Source organism: Hemitrygon akajei, chromosome 10, assembly GCF_048418815.1.
Source record: "Hemitrygon akajei chromosome 10, sHemAka1.3, whole genome shotgun sequence".
NCBI lineage: Eukaryota > Metazoa > Chordata > Chondrichthyes > Myliobatiformes > Dasyatidae > Hemitrygon > Hemitrygon akajei.
In genome coordinates, this window is record NC_133133.1 from 49,666,321 (window position 1) to 49,687,070 (window position 20,750).

A 20,750-nucleotide genomic window follows, 5' to 3' on the forward strand; every position below is an offset into this window, starting at 1 on the left:
GTTGCAGAAATGCATAGGAATCTGAAGCTCTTTATGACTAATGAATTTGTTTTAATGCATGGCATCTGCATTGCACATTTAGCATTTAAAACTTGCTTAATTCTGGCATTCAAGTATCTGTTACTTGCTTTGAAAGTTGTGGCATACATTTATCAATGAATAATGTAAAGTGCATAAATTTTAAATCTTCAGCCCACAGTCTTATGTCACACTTTGGTAATATGCCCTGTTATTTATACTTATGAAAAAGACTTTCAATATATCTTAATATTGTCTTTCATTACATAGTTTACATCAAAGTTTGAAATACCCTTCAAAAATTCAGTTTTAAACATTATTTTTATTTTATCAGCACTTTAGCCTGATCATAATGGCTATGTTCGTCCAGACCTCAGAGCTAGTGTTTCTCCAGCATACAGTCACTTTGAGTATATACTCCTTTCTATCAAATACATGTGATCAGTTTTAAGTAATTCATTGCTTCTTGGATTTTAAGTCACAAAATCAGCGTTAAATATGGCTTTGCTCTTTCAATTCCTGATGCACAGCCTAGCTTCACTGTTGGTGATTTCTTCAAATGTGAAAGGTTGGCTGCATTTTCACTGTGCAGCTTTATAGTGGACTTGGAGAGCAGCCAGCTTGGATTGGAATCAAAATGTATAAACTGGCTTCTCCTTCCTTTAAAAATAGTTTATAGACTTCATTAATATATGGCTAGGAATAATTCAGGATTTTACAGTTATTAAAATCATTGGTATTTTGGAAGACAATTTTAGAAACATAAATACATAGAAAATTGACAGGACAAAACAGGCCCTTTGGCCCACAGTGCTGAGCCGAACATGTACTTTCTTAGGGTTACCCATAGTCCTCTATTTTTCTAAGCTCCATGTACCTATCCAGGAGTCTCTTAAAAGACCCTATTGTATCTGCCTCCACCACAGTCGCCGGCAGCCCATTCCACGCACACACCATTATCTACGTAAAAGATCTTACCCTTGTTACCTCCTCTGTACCTACTCCCAAGTACATAAAACTGTGCCCTCTTGTGTTAGCCATCTCAGCCCTGGGAAGAAGCCTCTGACTATCCACACGATCAATGCCTCTCATCATCTTGTACACCTCTAACAGGTCACCTCTCATCCTCCATCGCTCCAAGGAGAAAAGGCCGAGTTCACTCAACAATCCAGGCAACATCCTTGTAAATCTCCTCTGCACCCTTTCTATAGTTTCCACATCCTTCCTGTAGTGAGGCGACCAGAACTGAGCACAGTAGTCCAAGTGGGGTCTGACCAGGGTCCTATATAGCTGCAACATTACCTCTCGGCTCTTAAACTCAGTCCCACAGTTGATGAAGGGCAATGCACTATATGCCTTCTTAACTACAGAGTCAACCTGCACAGCGGACCCCAAGATCCCATTGATCCTCCACGCTGCCAAGAGTCTTACCATTAATACTATATTCTGCCATCATATTTGACCTAGCAAAATGAACCACTTCACACTTATCTGGGTTGAACTTCATCTGCCACTTCTCAGCCCAGTTTTGCATCCTGTCGATGTCCCGCTGTAACCTCTGACAGCCCTCCACACTATCCACAACACCCCCAACCTTTGTCATTTTATAAACATCATGAAGAGAAGGGGTCCCAGAACAGATCCCTGAGGCACACCACTGGTCACTGACCTCCATGCAGAATATGACCTGTCTACAACCACTTTTTGCCTTCTGTGGGCCAGTCAATTCTGGATCCACAAAGCAAGGTACCCTTGGATTCACATGCCTCCTTACTTTTTCAATAAGCCTTGCATGTGGTACCTTATCAAATGCCTTGCTGAAATCCATATACACTACATCTACTACTCTACCTTTATCAATGTGTTTAGTCACATCCTTAAAAAATTCAATCAGGCTAGTAAGGCACGACTTACCTTTGACAAAGCCATGCTGACTATTCATAATCATATTATGCCTCTCCAAATGTTCATAAATTCTGCCTCTAAGGACCTTCTCCATCAACTTACCAACCACTGAAGTAAGACTCACTGGTCTGTAATTTCCTGGGCTATCTCTACTCCCTTTCTTGAGTGAACAACATCTGCAACCCTCCAACCGTCCCCACTGATGATGCAAAGATCATTGCCAGTGATTCAGCAATCTCCTCTTTCACCTCCCATAATAGCCTGGGGTATATCTCGTTCTGTCCCAGTGACTTATCCAGTTTGATGCTTTCCAAAAGCCCCAGCATATCCTCTTTCTTAATGTCCATATGCTCAAGCTTTTCAATACACTGTAAGTCATCCCTACAATCGCCAATATCTTTTTCCATAGTGAATACTGAAGCAAAGTAATCATGAAATACCTCCACTATCTTCTCCGGTTCCATACACACTTTTCCACTGTCACACTTGATTGGTCCTATTCTCTCATGTTTGGGATTTTCCTTAATCCTGCTCGCCAAGGCCTTCTCATGGACCCTTCTGGCTCTCCTAATTTCATTCTTAAGCTCCTTCCCACTAGTCTTATAATCTTCTAGACCTCTATCATTACCTAGTTTTTGAACCTTTCATAAGCTTTTCTTTTCTTCTTGACTAGATTTTCAACAGCCTTTGTACACCATGGTTCCTGTACCCTACCATCTTTTCCCTGTCTCATTGGAACGTACCTATGCAGAACACCATGTAAGTATCCCCTGAACATTTGCCACATTTCTGCTGTACCTCTCCCTGGAAGCATAAATGTTCCCAATTTATGCTTCCAAGTTCTGCCTGATTACTACAGATTTCTCCTTACTCCAATTAAACGCTTTCCTAACTTGTCTGTTCCTATCCCTCTCCAATGATATGGTAAAGGAGATAGAATAGTGATCACTATCTTCAAAATGCTCTCCCATTGAGAGACCTGATACCTAACCAGGTTCATTTCCCAATACCAGATCAAATACAGCCTCTCCTCTTGTAGGCTTATCTACGTATTGTGTCAAGAAGCCTTCCTGAACACACCTAACAAACTCCATCCCATCAAATTTGCTGATGATACTAAGCTGGGTGGCAGTGTGACATGTGATGAGGATGTTAGGAGAATTCAGGGTGACTTGGATAGGCTGGGTGAGTGGGCAGATACTTGGCAGATGACGTTTAATGTGAATAAGTGTGAGGTTATCCACTTTGGGAGTAAGAACAGGAAGGCAGATTATTATCTGAACGGTGTAGAGTTAGGTAAGGGAGAAATACAAAGAGATCTAGGAGTCCTTGTTCATCAGTCACTGAAGGTGAATGAGCAAGTGCAGCAGGCAGTGAAGAAGGCTAATGGAATGTTGGCCTTTATTACAAAGGGAATTGAGTACAAGAGCAAGGAAATCCTCTTGCATTTGTACAGAGCCCTGGTGAGACCACACCTGGAGTATTGTGTACAGTTTTGGTCTTCAGAGTTAAGGAAGGACATCCTGGCTGTAGAGGAAGTGCAGTGTAGATTCATGAGGTTAATTCCTGGGGTGTCTGGACTGTCTTACGCAGAGAGGTTAGAGAGACTGGGCTTGTACACGCTGGAATTAAGGAGATTGAGAGGGGATCTGATTGAAACATATAAGATTATTAAGGGATTGGACAAGATAGAGGCAGGAAATATGTTCCAGATGCTGGGAGAGTCCAGTACCAGAGGGCATGGTTTGAGAATAAGGGGTAGGTCATTTAGGACAGAGTTAAGGAAAAACTTCTTCTCCCAGAGAGTTGTGGGGGTGTGGAATGCACTGCCTCGGAAGGTAGTGGAGGCCAATTCTCTGGATGCTTTCAAGAAGGAGCTAGATAGGTATCTTATGGATAGGGGAATCAAAGGATATGGGGACAAGGCAGGAACCGGGTATTGATAGTAGTTGATCAGCCATGATCTCAAAATGGCGGTGCAGGCTCGAAGGGCCAAATGGTCTACTTCTGCACCTATTGTCTATTGTCTATTGTCTATGATCTTGCTTAGTTAGTTTCAGAAAGTAATTGAACTATTTAAATACCAGTCTTGATTATATTTACTTCCATTGTTAATGGGATCCATACACAACATGCTCTGGTAACTTTAGAGTGGCTGGTTACTAAAGCAGCAGCATTAGTATTAAATGTCAGCCATGTCAAGACATACCAAGATGGAGCTCTTGAAACACCAGTTGCTGGCTACTTCCTGGGGATTTATAGCTGCAACTTCCCCTCAACTCTTCCAAAATTTGCAGTAGTTGATAATCGACTCACCTGGGAAATCAAGCCTGACACAATTGGTACAGAAAGAGCAGATGGACTTGTTTTTGCGTACTCTGATAATGGCAACATTAAAAGCACAGACTCCACTGTGACTGTCAGGCAGATGAATGTAAAATTCAAATCTTCATTATTTATTAAGGCTCCAGGACTTAACAAAAGGAAATGCATTCTTAACTCTGAATACACTTTTAGAAGTGAGCAGATACATCAAGTACAATTCAGGCATGATTTATTGGTGGGGAGAATGGACCATAATTTCCTTTGTAAACTCCACCAGCACCATGTTTCAGGGAACCGTTCTCCAGCTTAATCATACAATGTCTATTGCTGAGTGCAAGTTGCTTCCTTTGAGCGGAATTGCTTCCTTAGAAAAGGCTGAGCTGGTGAATTTTATCAATGCCCACTCCTGAGACAAAGGACCTTGAACTTTTTAGCCCAGGGTGAAGGGTGGGGTGTATAGCATGCAGTTTAGTATAGTGGGACCAGGTTGGTAACAGACTATTCTCTCATACAACTTTGAAATTGGACTCCAAACCTATGTATTTTCAAGAGAGGCATTTGCACTTTGCAGCTTGATTGATGAGATTAAAGAATTTTATTAGGTCAATAAAAAGCCATGTATCGCAGTTAATATTGTTTCCTGCATTTTGCTTCGAGCTGTCAGACAGTGAAGATCATTAATCATTATGCTTCTACCTAGACAGAATCCATAGTGATTCACTGGGATGAGTGTCTTGAGGAGGATCCAGAATAAACTAAAAGAGAGAAAAACTGCTTATGAAACACTAAAGTGCCATCCAGTTATCAGGTCAATCAAGAATATTCCACTGTCTTCCCAGTTCAATAAAATTCCTCTTGGTTGTAAATAGTGAACTGTAAATATAGTCATTTTTCAAAATGTATGTGCAGGAAGTTGTAGCATCATTAGTTCTGTACATATCTGGGAGAAATTTCTCTGGTAATCTGGTAATTATCTGTACAATAAAACCTCATTAGAAAGAATTAACCAAACTAAAGTTAGAAAAAACATAGATTTAATAAAAGTTCAATAAAATTTAATTATGAACTCCACAAACACTATTGAAAAGTATTAACTTCTAATGAATTTTGAAGGCTAGTCACATCCATGAATATTAATAGTGAAATTAATATTTTTGTTACCTGATCAAGTATTAGTCCTACAGAACATATTTTGATTTATAAAGACCATAATTATGAATTTTTTCATATTTTAACAGCACACATTTTATTGTTTTAATACACTTTGTGCAAAACATTAGCGTCATGAAGTCTATCTAAGCAAACAGTAATTATTTCAGTGTTACCACCTGGGAGCTGTTTATTATTTTTTTGATTACATGTCCTCAAGAAGCTGCTTGTCATTGTTAATAGCTGTACATCTTCTGAACTGCACTCTCATGTTACTGTAACGTCTTCTGCCAAAGCCCTCATCTTATCAAAAAATCATTTTGGCCCATCCCTTCCCCTTCGGTGAGAGCATGGTAGTGCAGTCAGTTAAGACGTTTCACTGGATAAATGCCAAATGGTTATGTAGTCAGGGAAACCAACTTCTTAAGATTACTCTTCAAATTTGAGAGATGGTAATGGGCAGCTTAACCCATGTCTGTTTGTTTCATTGTAGAAAAACGAACCTACACTGCTGCAATTTTTCCTGATTGCTGCTTGTACCAACAAGTACCAAGTTTATTTAAACATACTAGTCTCTTTAAGGGAAGCTGTACAGTTGTTGCAAGTGATAGGAAGCATTTTCGAAGTTATAGTTTAATTAATAAATAAATGCATGTTGTTGAAAGTCTGATGCAAGATAAACAAAGATCGTCAGCCTATTTCTGCCTGGCAGGCTTTGCAGGCACATCATTGAGATGGTATGATGAACGGGAATAAGGGAAATCAGTTCCAGGAAATCAGCTGTAAGACGTGGAATACTCTAAATTAAGATGAGTCATGGTGAATGAGCTAATCTTAAAATGGCACACCCTCCTACTTGCACATCTACCTCATTAGTTATTCAATTCTCTATACTTCACTATACTATGGCAAGTCATATTCTCATTCTACCCAGGAAGCATCAAAGGTCTGGGCACTAAATGGTATACAAACAATTGCCCTGTGCACTGGAAAGCCTGCTGGAATCCTGCTTGCATTAACAAGCACTGAGGAATCCAACACCACTTAGCACAGGGTGCCCTGGGCTTCCAGCCTATCTATTCCTACATGGTGCAACTGGTGGCCGTCACCACATCTCAATGCAGTTCATATTCTGCAATAACTAGTCACCGATGTTACAAATTTCACTGCAACTCAAGCAGCTTTTACACTATTGCCATCATTGTCTTGACGTAAACCTACAGGGAAACCATGAGCTTGAAAGAGAACAGGAGGCCTCTGGCCTCACGCTCAAGAGGGAGTGGGGATTTGTTTGGCAACCACAAGTAAAGTGTGTGCTCAGTTTGTTCTCCAATAAATCAGAGGTGTACCATTGTCCATATTGCTAATTTTGGACTGCATTCAGCATGAAAATGTTCTGATTCTCACTTAACTAGTGTCCTTCTTGGAATGTGCTATATCTGGTGGCCCTTATTTATGTTAGAGGATCAATTAAAGAGAAAGACAAAGACTGGGTTACATGCGGAAAATGTGTGAGTACAGTCAAGATAATAAGTATGACTTATGATTTGGTCTCGGAAGAAAGATGCTATCTACATTGTAACTGCCCTCTCTCTTCCTCCTGCCTTCTACAGCTTCACTGATAATAACCATCCCATTCCTACTTTAATGAGTCCAGACCCAAGGTAAAAATGACCATTCTCCTCCTCATGCTGAATAACCACTGGAAAATGTTTCAGTGGAGGAAGCAGGAGAATGAAGATGTGAGTGAGTTGAAGGTGGGACTGCGAAGAAAGTGAGCACAGCAGAGGCAACAGGAGCAGAGATCCATCTCCCAATCAAGCTCACTTACTTATTTTAATGGGTACCCAAATGCTTTCATTATATAGGACAAAAGAGAGCAGATGCTGGAATCTGGAGCAACACACAAGGCACTAGAGGAACTCAGTAGGTTGAGCTGCCAGTTGCTCCAACGCCTTGTGTGCTGAGAAGATCCTCTCTGTTGCAGGGGCCTTCTGAGCTCTAGAAGCAGGTTGTGGGCCACTTACCACAGCCAAACTATAAACTGATTATTATAATGGTTGATGATCATATGACATGCATGCAAAGCCACATGCACGCACTTAACCACATTCAGCATGGACAATTCTGCAAAACAACACCCTCACATTGCGCTCTTCTTGGCTTTTGCCAAAATAGCATGACAAAATCTGCTTCTCTGTGTCAACAATCTCTTATGTGACAGGGCACTGATATTGCTCCTAGCAGCCTGACTGTTGTCAGATGATTGAAAGAGTTGTGGCTGGAAAAATTTTCAGATTGTAGTCCTTTGAGAAATAATATATTTTTTCAAATAGTAAACACCTTTGAGGTTTGAAGAGAATCACAATCTTCTACTGAATGACCTTCCCCAAATATACCTCCCTGATCCAGCCTCAGCCAGTAATTAAAAGTTAGTGTTTCACTTTCCTATTCAAAAGGAAGATGCAAGTAAAATTTTACCTCCGAGATTTTATGACAGAATATATAAACAGAAGTGAACTGACTTTAACCTCCTCATCATGCTTTAAGCCAAGAACTTTATTCCTAGAATAATCTCCAGAGATTATTTAACATTATGACTACAGAGGTATTGACAAAACAATTCTGGTAATAAGTGAATGAAAACAACAGTACCATCCAGTAATACAGTAAAATTGCATAACAATATTCAAAAAGCCTAAACCATTAAAAACAATATAATTTATTAAATGTCAATGCAGTTCTCTAATAGCTATGGACATATTCCATTTATAACAACTGACTGACTGAACAGGACCACACAGAAATTTCTAAACCAGCCTGCACAGCAAGATTCAGCACTGGAACTATAAAGCTTAATGCTAAGTATGCAAATTTGGTTCCCATCTCTGTGCATTAAAAGTTGGCGGAGATTATAGCGCAATGTGGAAGGGTTAATGCTACGGGAAAGTGATACACTTAGGAGAACTAAAGAGAGCACTTGGCATAGATCTGCTGGTTAGGCCAACAATCTTGCCTTTCCAAAGGAAAAGGAAAAGATCTAATACTTTAAGTATAGAACACCTCTAAAGCAATCGGTTTCAGCAATCAAAAAACAATGCCAAGCCAATAAAATGTCACTCCAAAAACAGCACAGCTTGTATTTGCATGGAAGCTAATTAAATATCAATGCAGCCTGGGTCTATTCTCACTGGAATTTGGAAGAATGAAGGGGGATCTCATTGAAACCTATCAAATTTGAAAGGTCTAGATACAGTGGATGTGGAGAGGATGTTTCCTATAGTAGGGGAATCTAGAACTGGAGGGCACAACCTCAGAATAAAGGGCCATCCATAAAGGCTATTATTTAGTCAGAGGGTGGTACATCTGTGGAATTTATTGCCTCTGATGGCTGTTTATTTTTGGCAGTGGTTGGTAGGTTCTTGATAAGTCAGGACGTGAAAGGCTACGGGGAGAAACAGGAGAATGGGGTTGAGAGTGAAATGGATCAGCCATGATCAAACGGTGGTGCTGACTCAATGGGCCAATAGCCTAATCCTGCTCCTTTGTCTTATGATTTTATGGCCTTATGGTCTAATTATTATTGCTGTGAATCAAGGGAGTATGCCTGCATTCAATATGCTTGACTTAGTAAAAGAAAATACAAACCTTAAAAATAAAACACACAATTTGATTTCTGGACAATCAAAAAACTGAAAACACTCTGCAAACTTCCATCCACATCCTCCTTGGAACTCCTGTTCCACCCTCAAGTCTCCCAAATTGGAACCATCATGTACACCAATTGTTGTGTGTTGGGTAACTTTCCTGTTTCTCCCCCAGCTGATTTCAGCTGGTTGATATGGTGCCATCTACTTTTGACTGGAGAAATCAGTACCTTGTACGCTGATGGACTTGTTTTGTCTAAAATTTCATAGGATGCTGGGCTTAAAAATGAGGTGGGTTGGTGTATTCTCATCATCTGGACTTAATTCTAAGGGACTAACTGTTGGGTCAAAGTAGGCCTTACTCAGTTGCTTCTTCTTTCCTATTTGCTGGGCTGCCACATCATTGCCTTCATTCTCTGTACCAACTGTGGTACCCACTTTTCTAACACAATCCCATCTATTTCAGTTTCTGACAAATCTAATCATAACATCTCCTCCAATTCTCTCATGTCCCTTCTGGTCATGAGTTTATAAGGGGAGTAACCCATTGATGATGCCACTGAATTCCTTATTATCAGCAGTACATCAGGCAAAACTACCAGCCCTGTTGTTCCATATTGTTGCACCATTTTGACAATCATGTTTTTTAGTGCTCGATTCATCCTTTCCACAATTCCACTGGACTGTAGTCTATAGATTATATGAAATCTCTGCCTGACGCCAAAAAGTGTCATGACATCTTGCATTGTCCGAGCAGTGAAATTCATACCCTGATCGAAATCTATACTCTGGTAATCCCCAGCGAGTAAATACCTTTTCCAGTGAGATTTTTGCGATGGCCTTGGTCAGAAATATAGAAAGAGCATAAGGGAGTGCACGTTAAATATGGAGTAGTCTTATGTGAAGGAAAGCTTATGGTTCCAAATCCAGATGATCTACTGGTACCATGATCTCTGGGACACCAGGGGCCAAAAGCACCCTGCAAAAGGTAAAGGAAGACGAGGGTGATGTTAAGAATTGCTTCATCTCTGCACAATATAATCCTGATAGAAGTGTAAGGATAGGAGCTTACACACTGTGGTGCTTGTAAACCAACAGGCCTATCCTCAGCCCTGTTACTCAGGTTCACAACTCCCTGCCAAATCAGTTTAAACTCTCACCAGCAGCTCTAGCAAACCTGCCGTCAAGGATATCAGTCCTCCTCAGCTTCGAGTGTAACCCATCCCTTTTGTACGAGTCATATCTTCCTGCAGAAGAGATCCCAATAATCCAGAAATCTGAAACCATGCCCCCGCACCTGTTCCTCAGCCACACATCCATCATGGCACAGGCAGCAATCCACTGATAGCTAACCTGGAGGTCCTGTTTTTCAGCTTTCTACCTAGCTCCCCAAATTCTCTCTTCAGGCCCTCCTACCTGTGTCATTGGTGCCAATATGCACCACGACTTCCGGCTGTTCACCTTCCCCTTTAGAATGTTGTGGACCTGATCCGAGACATCCCTGACCCTGGCTCCTGGGAAACAACGCACCATGTGGCTGTCCCTTTCATGTCCGCAGAATCTCTCTACTCCTCTAACTACGAATCCCCTATCACTACTGCAGTTCTCTTCTCCCCACTTCCCTTCCGAGCCACAGACAGACTCAGTGCCAGAGAACCGGTTGTTGTGGCACCCACCCCCCCCACCCCCTCCTGTCATCCCCAACAATATCCAAAACAGTATACTTGTTACTGAGGGAAACCACCACAGGGTTACTCTGTGCTGGCTGCCCTCTTCCCTTACTTATCCTGACAGTCACCCATTTTCCTGCCTCCTGAAACTTAGGGATGACCACCTGCCTGTAGCTCCCATCAGTTTCCCGTATGAGCCGAAGGTACTCAAGCTGCAGCCCCAGTTCCTTGACACGTACTCTGAGGAGGTGCAGCTCGGTGCACCAGGAGCAGATGTGGTCATCTGAGAAACTGGAAGTCTCCCAGAATTCCCACATCTCAGATAAAGGACACGGCATAGCCCATGGAGCTATTCTCACTGCTGTAACGATACACTAACAGACAACGAATGAAGAGAAATAAACTTACTTGCAGTGATATCATTAGTGGCCACCTCCAATGAGAATTGCTCATTTGAATTTCAGGATTGGCATTGGCTAAATCTTGTTCCGGAGCTGTAATGGCTTGGGTGTGCTCTGATATCCATTTCCATACCATATTCTTTTTCAATAACCCATTCAAGGGGCTGCCTTTGTGAAAAATCTGTCACTGTGATCTCCACAGTATCCTAGCAACCCCTCAAAGTGCCTCAGTCCTTTCAGGTCTCCGTGTATAGCAGTTTCATAACCATCTCTGTTCTTGCTTATCAATTCTTCTTTTTCCAGGTGTCAATATCATCCCCAAATAAGTAACTAACTGTTTCATCACCTGTGTTTGTTTAGGGTTTACCTTCAGTCCCAACGCAAGTGACATTTGCAGCAGTTCTGCCAGTGGCTGCTAATGTTTCTGCTTGGTTTCAGTCTGCAGTAGTAGGTCATCTACGTTGTGCATCAAGTGCTCAGGTTCTGAGAATCACTTTAACCCTTCCCCTAAGTGCTGGTGAAGATATAGATGGAGAGTTATGGCACCCCTGTGGCAAAGCAGTCCACATACACTGCTGTGCCTGGAAGGTAAATGCAGACTTATATTTACACTCTTTCTAGTGGGAGAGACCAAAATCCATTATTTATGTCGAAAGCCACGGACATTGTTCAACCACTGTTTCTGGAGTAGTTGCTACAGTCAGGGCTGTTAGCAGGGTGTCTTTATTTAGTTTTTAATAGTCAATGTCCAACTACCATCTGGGTTCCTTATTGGCCAGATGGGTGAGTCATTAGTGGAGATTACTGGCTTCTGTACCACCTTTGCATTACCTTACAGTGCCTATATCTTCCTCTGCTTTCTTTGAAACCCACATGGCTTCTGTGGTTTGGGGTCTGGACCTTGTATGCACACACTGCCAGCCATCTTTCTGCAGTCTTGCTTATGCTGTACAGAGGCCCCTGACTGTGCAATGACTTGCTGCACCTTGTGGTTATTGCTCATCTCCAGTGGCTTTATCCACATTTCACCCGTTGTGCATATTCTGTCCTAATACTCACCTGCCGGGGTATGCACATGGTACACATCATTCATATCAGTTGGCAACCAGCAAATCATACAATTACCTTAGTCAAAACAAAGCTCTGCTTTGCCCATATAATTACAACCCAGTATATACTCTTGATGTTGGCGAGGCCTCCGTTGGTCAGGGTTGACCTTGGATATTGTGTCCTAGCTGTCTAGGTATGCAAGCCAGGGCAGTACGATATGGAGAGCAAGCTGTTGCTCGTGTAGCAGACTCCCCCTCTCCACGCACCTGATGAACCCAAAGGAACGGTAGAGTCCGATACCGTTTAGCACCAGCAGTTGCCAGTCAGCATTAAGCTCAACTTACGACTGCCTTAGGGGCTCCAGTTCCAGACTTTTCCCTCGGGGTTTACTCCTGAAGCCTTCCCCATGAGTGGGTATATCCACAAGGCAGTGGGATTTTCCTTCTCCTAGATCAACTGCCAACCACAGCTGATGAGCCCCATCTGCCCGAAGCAACTGGTTTTAAGGTGTCAGTAGCCCACCTTTGCCCCTTCTCCTGTCAGAAGAAATGGTTCCGCTGGGCTTAGTAGCTAAGCCACACGTGAAGGCCAGGAGCTGGTCATGGTTGTTAGAGGCTATTTGAGCTGCATGCCTTTGAGAGCTTATCCCCACTACCACCCCCCATCTATAACAGCCTCCTCCCTGGGTAATTCAACTACAACTATTGAAAGTTCTAATGCAATGTCTACTATTTTGACTTCCAATGGTACACCCATATGTCCCAGTTGTGAATGTCCTGTGAATCCACCTAGGATAGTTTTATCTTGTATCTCCCAATTTGCATTATTTACATTAGTGGTATTGACAGAGGTTCAAGATTCTCCAGTGATCCATAAAAAGGTAACAGGGCAACCTCAGACCCTAACATTCACTAGCGGTCTTCCCATCTCATCCTACCTTGCATCAAACACCCATGTTGGTGACACCTGACCCTAGCATTGAAGCACAGGCTACAAACCTCTGGATGGTGGAGGCTCCACCATGTTATGTTGTGATTTCAGCCTCTCTGGTCCCTCGAAGGCCAAACCTCCTTCATCTGCTCTTTCTTTTCTCAGTTTGGACATTCTCGCTTAATGTATCCACCTTGCCACATGATAGGTTGGTGGGGAGACCTTTGAGGTGGATCCCTTACCCTAAATTTTCCAGGCTGTTGCCTGACCTTAAATAGGCAGCACTTTCCTACTAGAAGGTTTTGTTGGCCTTGGTGTTTCCTTTTCCCACGCTCTACACATCTTCCTCAGTGCCCGTGCCTCAGTATGTGTATGATCAGTGGGTTCAAATGTTTCCTCATGCCTTTTTAGATTCATTGGTACTGTGAAGACACCAATCCTTATCCTGAACCACCTACTTGCGGGCTCTGCTCCAAAACGGTCTTGATCTAATGCTGTTCCATATACTCCTTGGAATACTGCCCATAGATAGGACACAAATGCAGTGGGATCTTCAGCTCTCCTCGGGTAATATTTGACTAGTGCTTCTACTGGTTCCGCTCTGTTACACCCATAACAGTCAGTATCTTTAATTCCTCATTTGCTCCACCACCTTGTCATTCTATATTTGTCAAAGCTGAATATATATTCAGATGTAAACACATTACCACCGGTTTCCTTGCCTTGGCATCATCTAGACCGTGAATTACTTTCTGATGATTGGTTGCTTGGAACAGCTCCTGAGGATACGTCCAGATATCCTTAGCATTACCTCTCAGCTGCTGTACCTTGAAGGGTTTAGTGTGTGTTCTATTCTGGTTTTGATTTTCAGTCCTGGCTCCCTCCCTGTCTGATACTAACTATGGGGTCAGTGACCCCCCCCATTGGCAACACTGGCTCCTCATGGTTATATAATGGTGGGGGATCCTTGGGTGTTGGGTCTTTGTCATTGTCATAATCATATCTGGCCACATCAAACTATATTGTCATATTCATCCTCTTCCCCTCTTTCAGTTCTTCCTGTGAGGCAAGCTGTCTTGCAGCTTTTGTATCTGCTTTAAACACGTTGTATGTTATAGTGTTACTTTTCATTTCATGTACTGATTTCTGTATCATATACATTGCTGTCTTTAAAACATTGCACTGTTTCTTCAAACCCTCCACTACATTCTTAGCTACTTGGGCTTCTTCTTCTTGTTCGTTGTTTAACCAGTTTCTCACACTTCAACTGATACTGATGCACATGTATCAAATCCACACCTCTCTAGCCTTGTAAATCCGGAACCTTTTCCTTAAGATGCTAACTCTTCACGAAGCACTTCGATTTCCTCTTCTAATCTGCCCCGCTCTGCTTTAGCCAATATTCCGTTTTCCTTTTCTAATCTGTCCTGCTGTTTCAGCTTCCCGCCAAAGTTCCAGATTTTTCTTTCTAATCTGTCCTGCTGATTCAGCTTTAGCTTTCTGCCAACATTCTAGATATTTCTTTCTAATTTGTCCTCCTATGCTTCAGCTTTCTGCTGACATTCTAGATTTTTCTTTTCTAATTTGTCCCACTCTGCATTAGCTTTCAGTTGACATTCTATCAAATCCTCAAATAAACATTCTACTGCTATCGGCTTTCGTAATCATTTAAATTTCCTGCACGTCAGTTTCCTGTGGGCAGTCTTCCAAAGGGCTTCCCCAGCAGTTTTCCCCTTGCCTTCAGTGTAATCGGCAGACTCTTCTTGTTGTGCCACTTCCCCCTATGTGTATTTCTGGAGGAATCCCCTCCAATCAAAACAATTCAACTCGTCAGAACTTGCCGACTTCCCTGAATTCTTCATCCGGGGTCAGTAATGACTAACTACCTAGGTCGAGATCTTTCTATATCTCAGCCACATGGTCTAACTCAAACTCCCGCTGATTCAACAGAGAGATTTATTCTTGAGCCCACCCAGGGATGCCAATTCTTTAATAAGGATTTTCCCTTGATAACAAAGATCAGTTAGACACAGAGAGGATCTGTATTTACTGACAAGTATCTTTATTGTTCCAACTAACAAGCATGTGAAATTACAAACTGACTAACTATGTGCACAACCATTAGGTTTCCCTCACCCTCCATGAATAGTCAAAGAATAGAAAAGCTAACAATGGGAAAGGGAATCTTTGTTGTCTCAACTTAATCAGCATGTATCCGACATGCTCGTTTGTGATCTAGGTAACGTCTCTTGTTCTGTCCAACACAGACTGGTTCAAACTAGTTTAACCAGGTCAGCCGGAAACTGGGCCCAGATGACCAGATAGATCATAGGCTGCTCCTTCTGCAAACCTGCCATTTAACATAATAAACAGCTAATTATCAGAATCAGAACCAGCTTTAATATCACCGGCATATGTTGGGAGATGTTAACTTTACGGCAGCAGTACAACTAAATACATGATAAATAAATATTGAGAAAAAACTGAGTTACATTAAGTATATATGTCTATTAAATAGATTAAGTTAAAATAAGTAATGCAAAAAAAAAGTAGTGAAGTAGCATTCATGGGTTCAAGTCTGTTTAGAAATCAGATGGCAGAGGGGAAGAAGCTATTCCTGGAACACTAACTGAGTGCTTTCAGGCTTCTGTACCTCCTACCCTATGGTAACAATGTGAAAAGGGCATACTCTGGGTGGTGGGGTCCTTAATGACGGATGCTGCTTTCCTAATGCACCTCTCCTTAAAGACGTCTTGGATACTGTGGAGGCTAGTACCCACAATGGAGCTGACTACTTTTACAAGGTTCTGCAATTTACTTCCACCTTATCTGAGAATGGTCTCAAGTTTAGCAGAAAGCCAAGAATCAGTTCACAACATGGCAGCTGCAAGGACAGCCTCACAAAATGGACCCCTCCATTCCTGCAACCACATGGCAAGAACAATGACTTTTGTTTGCCTGCTTTCACTGATTTGTAGATTGTAGTTCTGCACAACATGACCAACACAATGGACATCTGGTGGGTAAACTGTCTTCGTTGGGTCTCAACACCTCTATCTGTAACTGAACCCTGGACTTCTTGATAGAAAGGCCACAGTAAGTCTATGTTACCAGAAACATCTGTAGCACCATCATGCTGAGCACCAGTGCCTCCTAGCGCTACATGCTCAGCCTGCTGCTAACGCATGACTGTATTGCTAGATCCAGTTCAAAGTGAACCATCCAGTTCACTGATGACAACAGTGGTTGAATCTCATCAACAACGAGATGACATAAAGAGGGGAGATAGAGAGGCTCGTAGAATGGTGCAAGCACAACTTGAGTCTCAACATGGACAAGACCAAAGAGATGATTGTGGTTAGGTGCAGGCTGACCACTCCTCAAAGCATACATGGCTCATCTGTGGGGAGAGTTAGAAGCACCAAGTTTCTGGGAGTGCACATAATGGACAATGTCACCTAGTCCCTGAACACCACCTCTTTGGTCAAGAAAGGATAGCAGCATCTCCACTTCCTGAGATTGATGCAAGCCAATCTCCCCCCCCCCCCATTCTAACAAATTTTTACAGGAGCACAATCGAGAGTGTCCTGACCAGCTGCATCACCATCCGTTATGCCAATTGTATGGCATCTGACCGCAAATCCCTACAAAGGATTGTGAGGACTGCTGAGAGGATAATCTGGGACTCTCTTCCACCTAGAGACATTTATCAGAAGTACCATGTAGACAGGGCCCTTAGCATTGTCAATGATCTCTCTCATCCATCCAACAACTTCTTTGACCCCCTATCGATATTCAGCAAGGGTACCGTAGATTAGGGCAAAATGGTTAGGTTGGGAAACAGCTTCTTCCCTCATGCATCAAGATTAAGGAGCTCCCTGCCACCAGCCAGGTCTCATCACACACGAAGCACCAGTAGCATTAAACTGTTTACTTTTTAAATGTGTTGGAAATGCACCTTTTATAATTTATTTGTGGTAATATTACTTTATGTGTGTTATGTGTTAGACTTATATGTACTCTTGTGCACCTTGGCCCGGAGGAACATTGTTTGGTTTGGCGGTATACATGTGTACGGTTAAATGACCATAAACTTGAACTTCCATCTCTCCAGAGTAATCATTGCCTTCTGATTTGATATATGAGATTGTGTAATCTACATGACAGACATTATCAAACTATTTAAACTTGACATTGTGACTTGTATCTTTCAAACATATGTTCATCCAATAGATAACATATCTCTCCACACATATACCAACTGAGATTTTCCAACACATACAAAGCGAATGGTGACTCATTGGTATTACAAGGACTCAGGACATTAAGGATATTTAGTTAAGTATGGAGGCATCATTAGGAATAAATAATTTTGATTTTAGTAAGCAATTAACTTTATACATAGAGTAATTAAAACAAAAATCAGTATCATTTGAATGATTTAATATCAGAAGTAAACAGAAGGCTTTTCAGTCGTTCAAAGCATATAGTCAGCAAATGATACATTTAGAAATATAAATAAATGCTTTGAACAGCTGCAACATGACAGAACCCAGCATTGATAATTCAATTATTCCAAAAATAATTAAGGCCTTTAAAAATGCATTAAAATCTCATATAATCACTATCATTACTTTTGGTCCTAACTTTAAATTTACATTGTTGAAGTGACCAAAGTTTGAAGATTCATATAATGAGCTCAACCTAACAACACAGCAAAACTGCAATCTGGCATGATAGTGCTAGACTTGCAAGGACTTTGGACTAAACCCTAATGCAATTGATTAAAATATTTTAGATACAGTATGTAAAGAACTGGTGGCTAGTAAGGTTGATGCTGAACCATCAGGATTTCCAAATGGTCAGATGGTGTATTACCAGGGTTTCACTGTACTATTGAAGAAATTACACAGGCAATACCAACATTACATATAAATACTTTCAATAGCTACATTACAAGAATACATGAATTGATATTTAAATCATCCTTAGTGACAGGTGAAGGACCAGAGGGTTGGAAGATAGCTAATGCTGTTCTGCTGTTTAAGAAAGGTTCTAAAAATAAACCAGGAAATTATAGCCGGTGAGAATTGCAGCTTCTTAAAAGAGTTATCAGAAGGTATTCTATGAGACATATACAAGTATTTGGATAGACATGGACTGATTACCGATGGTCAGCATGGCTTTGCTCTCAGAAGGCCGTGTTTAACCAATCTTATATATAGCTTTTTGAGGAAGTTACCAGGAAAGTTGATGAAGGCAGGGCAGTGGATGCTGTTCACATGGACTTCAGCAAGGCATTTGACAAGATCCCACATGCTAAGTTGGTCAAGAAGGTTCAGACACTTGGTTTTCAAAATGAGGTAGCTTTGAGGGAGAAACCAGAGAGCGGTAGTAGATGGCTGCATCGTTGACTGGAGGACTGTGACGAGTGGTGTGCTGGGTCCATTGTTGTTTGTCATCTTTATCAATGATCTGGATGATAATGTGGTTAACTGGATCTGCAAATTTGCAGATGACACCAAGATTGGGAGTGTAGTGGACAGCGAGGAAGACCACCAAAACTTGAAGCGGAATCTGGACTAACTGGAAAAGTGGCAGTCAAGTGCGAGGTATTGAACTTTGGTAGGTCTTACCCAGTGAACAGTAGGACATACAGTGGCATGCAAAAGTTTGGGCACCCCTGGTCAAAATTTCTGTTACTGTGAATAGCTAAGCGAGTAAAAGATTACCTGATTTCCAAAAGGCATAAAATTAAAGATGAAGCATCTCTTTAATATTTTAAGCAAGATTACTTTTTTATTTCCATCTTTTACAGTTTCAAAATAACAAAAAAGGAAAAAGGCCCAAAGCAAAAGTTTGGGCACCCTGCATGGTCAAGTACTTAGTAACACCCCTTTTGGCAAGTATCACAGCTTGTGAACACCTTCTGTAGCCAGCTAAGAGTCTTTCAATTCTTGTTTGGTGGACTTTCGCCCGACTTGCATGCACTGCTCTTTTGAGGTCTATCCACAGATTCTCCATGTTTAGGTCAGGGGACTGTGAGGGCCATGGCAAAACCTTCAGCTTGTGCCTCTTGAGGTAGTCCATTGTGGATTTTGAGGTGTGTTTAGGATCATTATCCTGTTGTAGAAGCCATCCTCTTTTTATCTTCAGCATTTTTTTTTACATACGGTGTGATGTTTGCTTCCAGAATTTGCTGGTATTTAATTGAATTCATTCTTCCCTCTACCAGTGAAATGCTCCCCACGTCACTGGCTGCAACACAAGATGATCAATCCACCCCCGTGCTTAACAGTTGGTGAGGTGTTCTTTTCATGAAATTCTGCACCCTTTTTTCTCCAAATATACCTTTGCTCACTGCAGCCAAAAAGTTCTTTTTTAACTTCATCAGTCCACAGGACTTGTTTCCAAAATGCATCAAGCTTGTTTAGGTTTTAACTGATGAAGTTAAAATAGAACTTTTTGGCTGCAATGAGCAAAGGTATATTTGGAGAAAAAAGGGTGCAGAATTTCATGAAAAGAACACCTTTCCAACTGTTAAGCACGGGGGTGGATCAATCATGCTTCGGGTTTGTGTTGCAGCCAGTGGCACGGGGAATATTTCACTGGTAGAGGGAAGAATGAATTCAATTAAATACCAGCAAATTCTGGAAGCAAATATCACACCGTCTGTAAAAAAGCTGAAGATGAAAAGAGGATGGCTTCTACAACAGGATAATGATCCTAAACACACCTCAAAATCCCCAATGGACTACCTCAAGAGGCGCAAGCTGAAGGTTTTGCCATGGCCCTCACAGACCCCACCTAAACATTGAGAATCTGTGGATAGACCTCAAAAGAGCAGTGCATGCAAAACAGCCAAGAATCTCACAGAACTAGAAGCCTTTTGCAAGGAAGAATGGGTGAAAATCCCCCAAGCAAGAATTGAAAGACTCTTAGTTGGCTACAAAAAGCATTTACAAGCTGTGATACTTGCCAAAGGGGGTGTTACTAAGTACTGACCATGCAGGGTGCCCAAACTTTTGCTTTAGGCCTTTTTCCTTTTTTGTTATTTTGAAACTGTAAAAGATGGAAAAAAAAAAACTAATCTTGCTTAAGATATTAAAGAGATGCCTCATCTTTAACTTTATGCCTTTTGGAAATCAGATCATCTTTTACTCGCTTAGCTATTCAGTTACAGAAATTTTGACCGGGGTGCCCAAACTTTTGCAAGCCACTGTAAAGAGTGCAGTAGAACAAAGGGATCTGGGAATACAGGTGCATAATTCATTGAAAGTGGTGTCACAGGTAGATAGGCTCATAAATAAAGCTTTTGGCACATTGGCCTTCATAAATCAAAATACTGAGCACATGAGATGGGAGATTATTTTGAAGTTGTATAAGACATTGGTGAGGCCTAATTTGGGGTATTGGGAGCAGTTTTGGTCACCTATACAGGAAAGATGTATGCAATGTTGAAAGAATACAGAGAAAATTTACAAGGCTGTTGTTGGGACTAGAGCACCTGAGTTATAAGGAAAGATTGAATAGGTTCGGACTTTACTCCTTGTAGAAGATTAATGGCGATTTGATAGAGGCATACAAAATTATGAAGGGTATAGATAGGATAAATGCAAGTAGGCTTTTTCTACTGAGGTTGGGTGGGACAACAA